Genomic DNA, 9,034 nt, shown 5'->3' with positions numbered 1-9,034 from the left:
CAGTCTCAAAAATACATATTTTTTCCTCTGGCCTGTAGTGCTGTTTATACATCTAGATTGTTTTGGTGTGAGTTGCAGAGTTTTGGAGATAGGAGCTGTAGAGATGTCTGCCTTCTCTTCAACATAATGGGACTAAATGGGACTCGGCTTCTGGTGCACAAAATACAAAATAAATAAATAAATAAATAAAAAATTGAAAAATTCATTCATTCAAACCCAGTGTCTCTTTCCAAAAATCATGACCTGGTTACCCAAGGTAATCCACAGAACTTGTTGTGAGCAGTTCCAGTGGATTCTACTGCAGAAAGACACATCTTCAATTCAAGATTCTCTCTCCACTGAACCATGATGAGCTTAATTGCCCTGTTAACTCACTGTAAAACACACTTCATTCAAACTCAACAGCCAATATTGCTACTGAAGAAATAGAAATCCGCGGTGGTTCCACCATTGGAGGATATAACGTACATAGCTACAGTAGCTGTCATTATTTGTTACTTTCACTGGCCATTTGCTGTCTCTCAACTGTTCATCATCGGAAATGTGCCAGATGCCAACAATACAATTATTAGGACAAGCTAGCTGCTGTTATGCTAACTAACAAAACACAAGTTAATCATGCATAATTAATTTAGCAGTTTCTAGCGAAATGAAACACAATGTTAGCCGACCTTTGTGTCCAATTGTATACTGTGACATTTCATGTTTTGCATTGTATTCAGCGTGTATTGTTTTGTCTTATTTCAGCAGTTCCTTTGAACGCTTAAACAGCCAGTGGGTGGCACTCTTACTGCTGTAGAGAACATTGCCGAGTTGAATGGGTTAAGATTACATAGATAGATTGGTGGTGATGGTGTGCAAGTCATGGTTGGGATCCTTCAAAATGTTTGACTTGCTTGTGATGACGTCCCACTCTCTGTGTAAGCACTCGATGAATTGAGACATGAGCATAAGAAGAAGCGTTGTCTGAATTCATGCAGATTGGCCCCTGCATTTTCTGAGTTTTGGACGTGCTAACAATAATCAGGTGACTTCCATCATCATCGTGATCTTCATTGCAGTTAACGTTGTGAAACCGTTGCAGTTTGGTTAGATTTATGTGGCAAAACTTGGTAAGGTTTTGGAAAACATTGTGGTTTGTGTTAAAATCGGCAAGTTAGCCACAAACATTACATATGTGCCATAAGTACACCACGGACATGATGCAAGTACATTACTGAAGTTAACTCACATACAAAAGTTAAAATAAATTTAAGTTAACTTTTGGTTTTACATGGGAAGCAAACTCTGGTCTCCTGGATGAAAGTGTTTGTTTGATCCATCCACCCCAAACTCCTCCATGTGCTCATTCTTTTCTCTATCACAATGAGACAGAACATTATGGGGTTAAAGTTGTAATGAATATAGTTAAGCAAAGAGAAGAATATTTCCCTCTCAGTTGTTGTTCAGAACCATAAAATAGGCCAAACTGGAAATAATTACAGTGTAAGTACCTCAAATTTGCGCGGCTTGTATCTTTGGATTGTAACCCAAAGCTTGTGGCATCAGACTGAGGTCAAACTTTTACCCTCATTGGCAAATAAGTCAGGAAGAATCATAAAACATGAGCTTGAATTTAATTACTGTCAGGCTTCATGTTCAGGCATCCACAGATGTTGGTCTTAACACACTCACAACACGCTCAGCTGTCCAGTGTGGACACACCAGGCTGTGCAGTCTGACTTTCGAGCAAATTTACTGTTTCACAATGTATTTTTTTTCCCTGTGTTTACCGAGATATTTCTCTCTGTCTCTGCTTGCCTCTCGCTGCCTGCTGTCTGTCTTTCTCTCCAACACACACACACACACACACACACACACTCACAGAGTCAACACCACTTGAGCTCACACAGCGAACAAGCATAATAAAGGGGAGCGTGAGTCAGTCTTTGTCTCTGTCAATCACGCAAAACATCACGGAAACGACTGGCCCAATTTTAACAAGACTGCAGTGAATGGTACAGCGTGCAATTGAAACCCTGCATGGAAATTTATAGAGCCCATGTAATTTTGATGGTATTTGTCCATGTTTATATTGATTTCATACAGCTCATATGAATGCACCCTGACTGTACAGCCTTGTTTTAACATCTTCGTTGTTGTTTAAAACGAGAGTGAATAATGAGCCAAATGTTTCTTGTAGGAAAATTTCATTTGAAAGGATGCTTTGTTGCCATGATTTACAAAACTTTGATTTTTTTCCTTCATGTTTCATCCAAATCAGGCTGAGACGGAGAATTTCCATGTGCACAAGTGGCAGTGTTGAGCCCTGGCTGTCAGTTACATGTCACACATCATAATCATCAATTATGATCAGTTAATCATTTAACACTGCTAAAAAGTTCATTTTTAGTCCTGTTGGATTGTTTGTATCTTAGTAAGAAGAAAGGAAGGGATTCATTTTCGGTGCAAGATCTGGAACAAATAATGCCACCATGTGGCCATTCTCTGTTTTAAGACATTGAAACACATCTTAATCCAAACATTTATTCTTTTAATTTTTATACAAAATGAATATGTATTCCAAACTACACCTAATGTTGTTCATTACATATTTTGAGGATCCTGGGGGAAAAGTTTTTTGATAGTCTTCATGGTTTCCACTGCTTGTAGGCACTGCGTATTTGAAATAAATAGGATAGGATCAAAAGTCATGGTCACCATGAGCCAACAGATATGATATTCTGTCATGATGTATATTTTGAATAGAGCCAATATATAGATCAATATTAGCTTATCACATTTATTAGTATCAGAGGTATGTCAGCCGATAAGTATGGAAGCTCATTTCCACAAATGTGATAGGAAAAAAATATCCTGTACGTTATTATAATGTGAAATTTTCTTTAGATAGTGACTTTCTCAAAAAAACAGTGTATCAAGATAATTTATTATCATCATAGTGTTGCATATTGAAATGAGTTGTCGTGTCTTTGTGCTACACACACACACAATATACAAAAGATAATTAAATTCATAGTAGAATAGGATACAAATGTAGAACACCCAGTAAAAAATAATTCAGCACAACAAGATAGGGATAATAATATGGTGGACATTTTCACATCAAAAGTTCCACAAGTGGGAAACACTGTCCACCCACTTTGATTGTGTCTGTGCACAAAGTATCATCAATGTAAAAACACAGAGTCCTCCTCCCCTCGTCCTGCTGGAGTCTTGAGTGTTGTGTCCTGTCAGCTCAGAACTGGACAGCCTGCAACATCTTCATCTGGGATGGTGTGGTTGGGCGGGTCTGTGAAAGATGTGGGCACAACAGTCTCTGGTTTCCCTCAGAATAATGAGAAACTCTCAAAATAATGACCTAATATCTAAGTTGTTATTTGACAAAGTTTATCATTATTTTGACTTTCATTCTGTTTTAAGATGGGGTTGATTTTTTCTTCAGTTATGCAGGAAAATATGCTTTAAGAGATCAAACTCTTGACAATTAAACCTTGTAAATAGCCAGCCTCTGAACGATTCTGTTTTTTTTTATTAAATGTAGACATCAACTCCGTCAGATGAAATATCTGACGTAGTTACAGAGTTGGCAAAATGTTACATTTTTTCATTTGACAGCATAAAAAATAGCATACCTCCCAGTGTTTGAGCAGTATTCCCACCTTTTTTAAACCAGGAAGTGAGACAGGGGTTTGTAGGGTATAGCTGGCTTTTTTTTTTTGCCTGATTAAATTATATTTTTGTAAAAATCTGACAAAGCTGATGAAAATCTGGGACACAACTTTAAAGGGCCATTATAATAGCATATTTTTATGCCTCTGCCCGCCAAAGGTGCCGGGCCGGAGGCATACTGTTCTCCGGTTGTCCGGCTGTACATGAGTCCGTGCGTCCACCCTTCCGTCCGTCCGTCCGACACAGATTTTTGTTTGCATGATAACTTTTGAACAGGTGGACGGATTTGCACCAAATCTTGTGTGCTAAGACTCTACAATAGGTACATGAACTGATTAAATTTTGGAGGCCATTGCTTTCAAGATGGCCAATTTTCAAGATGGCCGACTTTTTGTTTGTGTGATAACTTTTGAACGGGTGGGCGGATTTGCACCAAATCTTGTGTGCTAACACTCTATAACAGGTACATGAACTGATTAAATTTTGGAGACCAACGCTTTCGAGATGGCTGCAAAATGGCCGCCTGACAGACCTGTCTCTTAAAAACACACTTATGCCAATAACTTGGTCAATTTTAAAGCTTTTTTATATTTGACTTTGATATATTTTTGAATAACTATGTTGGATACTATTAGGTAATAAAGGTAATAGCTCTTTCCTTGCAGTCTTTCCTCATTAACTGTGTACTGTATCAATAGAAACATAATTCTCAAACTCCTGGGACACTTGCAAATAGGATTTATAATGAATCAATGGTTTCAATCAGGTGTAGGGAACACAAAAAGTCACAGTTGTATGAAACTGTTGCAGGCGGAGGCATCAGAATCAACGCTTTAGCGTCGACTTCTACCCATTTTCATTATACTTGTGTTATCAGTAGGTAGATTATTCTTATGTTTTGAAAGACTTTAACACAATTTTGAATTGTTTTAAGTTGTAAATTCCTGTTTGGGACAAGGGTGTTTTCTGGCACAGAGCAAGTTAAATTCATAAATTGCTTATATTTAATTTATATGAATCCTTAAAAAATAAATCTTTACCAAAAAAATGGAATTAGCGTGTTGGTATTAATAGTTTTAAGTTTTTTTCTGGTTGAACATGATGTGTCCCAGTTCTCAAGAATGGGTATTGACACACATGCTCATTATTAAGTTATTTTGAGAAAGTTGTCATTACAATGACTCATAGGATGTTTTTTAAAATTACATTAATGGACATGGTCTTCTGTAGCTAAGTAAGAAGAAATTGCAGTAAAGAAATGCCACTTTCGCTGCTCTGCAGCTCTTATCACAAGATCATACTCAGCAGATGGAGCTTCCCAGTTGTCATGGAAATGTGGATGTTCAGTATCACAATCTGACTTTTTAAAACCCTCAAATATTGATATTGGTATCTGCCTCATTAATCCAGTATCGGATGAGCTCCAATTTTAAACAGTTCTGAATTCAGATGCAGATTAGAAATGTCTAAATATTGTCCTCGATTGTGAAAATAAATCAATTTGCAGGATTGTTCAGCCTTGGCAGAGGTATGCAGTCTATTATGTGGCGCTTACCGCTGTGTTTCAGTGCACTCCAAGGAGATCAATCTCTCCATGTGTCAATCAAACGATGTGGGCAGCACAGTGACATCTTATTCCTTTATTTTTTTTTGATTTGGATGAAGTTTTGTGTTTCTGTAGGTGGCACTCGGTTTTTCTTGCCCAAACATGGTGGCTGCTCCTGCTTCTGCTGCTGCTGCTGCTGCTGCTGCTGCTCTACTCTGTTCTTCCTTTTTTCTGTTTATTCCACACAAAACTGAAATAAAAAAAAGAGTTCACTGTCTATGCAGCAGAGGATTTCAATCTTGAACTGTTTGGTGCAGCAAATAAAAGCGAGCTGTTATATCATCAGATAGAAAAGAGCCAAAAAGGAACACAATGATACAACTGATCATTACATTAACATCTTTTAATAACACGGCCGTTAATGGCTGAATGATGCTGCTGATGACGATGCTTTCAAATTGCACTGTACAACAGTACAGTATGTGAGTATCCATTGTTGCTCCTTCTTTCTCTGTCGCTCTCACTCTCCCTGCCGCCTCCACAGTGATGCGTGTTGCATTAACACTGAGGTGAGGAGTGGGAGGTAGAGGGCAAACTGAGAGGGCTACAAGAGGGATGGAGAGAGAGCCAGAGAAGAAAAGAGTGTGTGGGAGACTGAAACATAGATATGTTGTGGGATAGATAGATAGATAGATAGATAGATAGATAGATAGATAGATAGATAGATAGATAGATAGATATGTTCTTCTATTCCTTCTCCTTCGTTACCTCATTTCTAAAATGTCTGACGGTGATGATTTCCCAAGAGTAACCCACTCAGGTCAAACTAAATCTAGAAGGAGAATGAGAGAAGGGGCAGAGAGAAAGATAGAAAGAACGATAGCTGACAAAGTGAGAGATGAGAAAGAGAGGTAGAGATGGAGGAAGAGACAGAAGAGAAGCAGCTGGAGAGGAGAAGTTGGTCTCTTTGCGGCTCCGAAGCTCTTTAAAGCCCCGAAGCTGTGTGGAGTGTAAATGGGAGGGAGAGATGGAGGAAGAGAAGGATGGAGCAAGAGGTAGAGGGAGGCTGAATTGAGAAGAAGGAGAAAAGCTAGAAAGGAGAGAGAGAGAGAGAGAGAGAGTGAAAGGAGGAGGAGGAGGAGGAGGGTTTGCGTTGGTGTGTTGGTTGGCAGAGAGAGCGCTTGTCAAAAAAACCTTCCTCTGACAGAAGGCATGATTCACAGCGGAGGGAGAGGAGGGGAGGGAGAAAGGGGGAGAGAGAGGGAGACGAGCAACAGAGAAAGAGAAGAACGACAGAGATAAAGAGAGGTAGAGAAAAGAGAAACGACGGGGCAGAGATGCCGGTAAGGAAAACAAATGAGGATGCTGATTTGAGCCAAGACGTTGCCAGGATGGGACTGAGATCGACGGACCGGATTGACTGATGCCTTTTAATGACTGTGACCGTGTTGATAAGGTTCTGGCTTTTCTATTGATTGGGAGAAAATAGAGCAGGTGGCAGCGGCAGTGATGAAAGAGCAGAAGGAGAGAGGGAGAGAGGATGTTTAAGGCGAACTGAAAAGATAGAGAAGGAGATAGAGAGGCTAGGAATGGCTCTCAACTATCAATAGGCTCCTTTGACGGAGCTTAACTAATTTGTGAGGAAGGCATCACTAATACATGCAAATTAGACAGTTCTGACTCCTTAATATTACATTTGAGATGGATGGATACTTCAGGACCACCATGGAAAGCTTTCTAAAGATATTTATTTTGTGCATGCTCATCTGTTCATTCCTTTACGTGAGGAAAAGAAGTCTACAGTAAATGATTAACTTTTCCCCCCTCTGAACTGGTTCAAGTGTGGTGAAAGTCAGTGTCATCCTGAGGTTAGGAGATCTCTCAGTGTGTGTGCTGAATACCTGTGCTTTGGTTTTCAAAATGTGTCTTAAGTGCTTTATTCTGTAAGCTATCGTTTAGAGCTAATCATCTTACTAAGTACTGTTGCTATCTCCCACAAAGCTGGAGTTCGCGAGCTAGCCGCTGTAGACGACAAGTTTCGGTACATTCAGACAAAGAACGTCGACATCAAACCAAGTTTTTAATGATTTCATACTTTGCTGTGTTGAAAAATTCAGCGTCTGATTTCTCATATCAGTGGACGGAACAGCTTTGAAGGAATATTGACGTCATCTTGACTTTATTTTTGGCACCAAATTTGCATGGGGATTTAAGGCTGCTTGGTGCAGGCTGTCGCATTAGCATCTCTCCAACTTTGAAATGCTTTGTTGTTTGAGGTTTTTTATCTTTTGTTGTCTTAGCTATGAACAGTTTTTTGCCCTTTGAAATGGTCAGAAGTCTTGGAACATTATGTTTTTAGATTTAACTTCCACAAAATTCATCAGATCTATGATGAGCTTAGCTTGGTCTTAAGCTCATTCTGCGGAGAAAAAGTTCTACGCTGAGTAAATTTGAGGTTTTTTATCAATTGTTGTCTTGGGTATGAATAGTTTTTCACCCTTTAGATTGAGAGAATTGTGCATATTCAAAGATATAACTTGACCACTTGGTTGGTCAGATAGGACTGTCAGAGTTCCTCTTACAAAACACTGGTTTTGGTTGGTATATAACCTAGTATATAAAAACTACTACTACTACTACTACTACTACTACTACTACTACTACTAATACTGAAACTTCCCAGTAGGATTATCTAACTAAGGCTTCAGTATTTATCTTGCTTTGCCCTTTCTTGGTAGAAAAACATAAAGAACATCGGATGTTTTATCATCTTGTAGGGCTGTAACTAATGATTATTTTCGTGGTTGATTAATTAGTCAGTGATTTTCTCAATTAATCTCTTAATAATTGTCCTTATAAAATATCAGAAAATTGTGAAAATTTTCCAGTTTTTCAGCATCAGTGTTTCTTGAATCCCACGGTGACATCCTCAAATGTCTTGTTTTGCCCACACTGGAATCAGAGAATTTTAATGTTTTTTCCTTTAAAAATTACTCAAAGCAATTGATCAGTTACAAGAATAGGTGATGATTAATTTAATAATTGATTAATACGATTAATATTAATCGTTGCATCTCCACTGTGTTGACTTGGCAATGAACAGTATTTCACCCTTTGGGTTGGTAAAAGTGTTGGGATACATGCTTGTATGTCATAATATGTGTATAGTTTCTATGAAACTGACCAAAAAGATTAACTAACTGGTGATACAGTGTTTAGCTTACTGTATAGCCAATCCTTGGGAGTAAACATAAAGAATATTGAAAGTTTTTATGCCTTGTTGCCTTGCCTGTGAACAGTGTTTCATCCTTTAGATTGGTAAGACTGTTGGTATATGTCCTACTATAAATATGAAAGTGGCCAATGGGACTGTCCAACTAGGCTTTAGTATTTAGCTTAATGTTAAGACCATCCCTGAGAGATGTGTGTCTTCATAAAGTACATTTAAGGTTTTTATCTTTTGTTGCCTTGCCTTTTAAGTCTTTTTTTACCCTTTAGATCATGAAGACTGTTGGTATGTTATGCTTTAAGATATAACTTAGAGCTTAGCCAACCGTAGTTAGCGTACTCCTCAGCCGGTCCCTGTGAGAAAAAGACAGCACAGATAGCCTTTGTTGTTTTGGCTATGAACTAAATCAGCTTTTAAGGTTTTTATCTTTTGTTGTCTTTGAAGTGTCCACCCTTCAAGTTATGAAGACTGTTGATATGTTGTTTTTTAAGATGTAATATTTATGAAATTAGCCAACTACAGTTTGTATCTCAGTGTTCAGCCCGTCCTTGGAAGGAAAACACAAAGTACATTTGTAATCACTGTGT

The sequence above is a fragment of the Lutjanus erythropterus genome, chromosome 18 (assembly GCF_056507025.1).
Source record: "Lutjanus erythropterus isolate fLutEry1 chromosome 18, fLutEry1.hap2, whole genome shotgun sequence".
Lineage (NCBI taxonomy): Eukaryota > Metazoa > Chordata > Actinopteri > Lutjaniformes > Lutjanidae > Lutjanus > Lutjanus erythropterus.
This window is presented reverse-complemented; position numbering follows the sequence as displayed.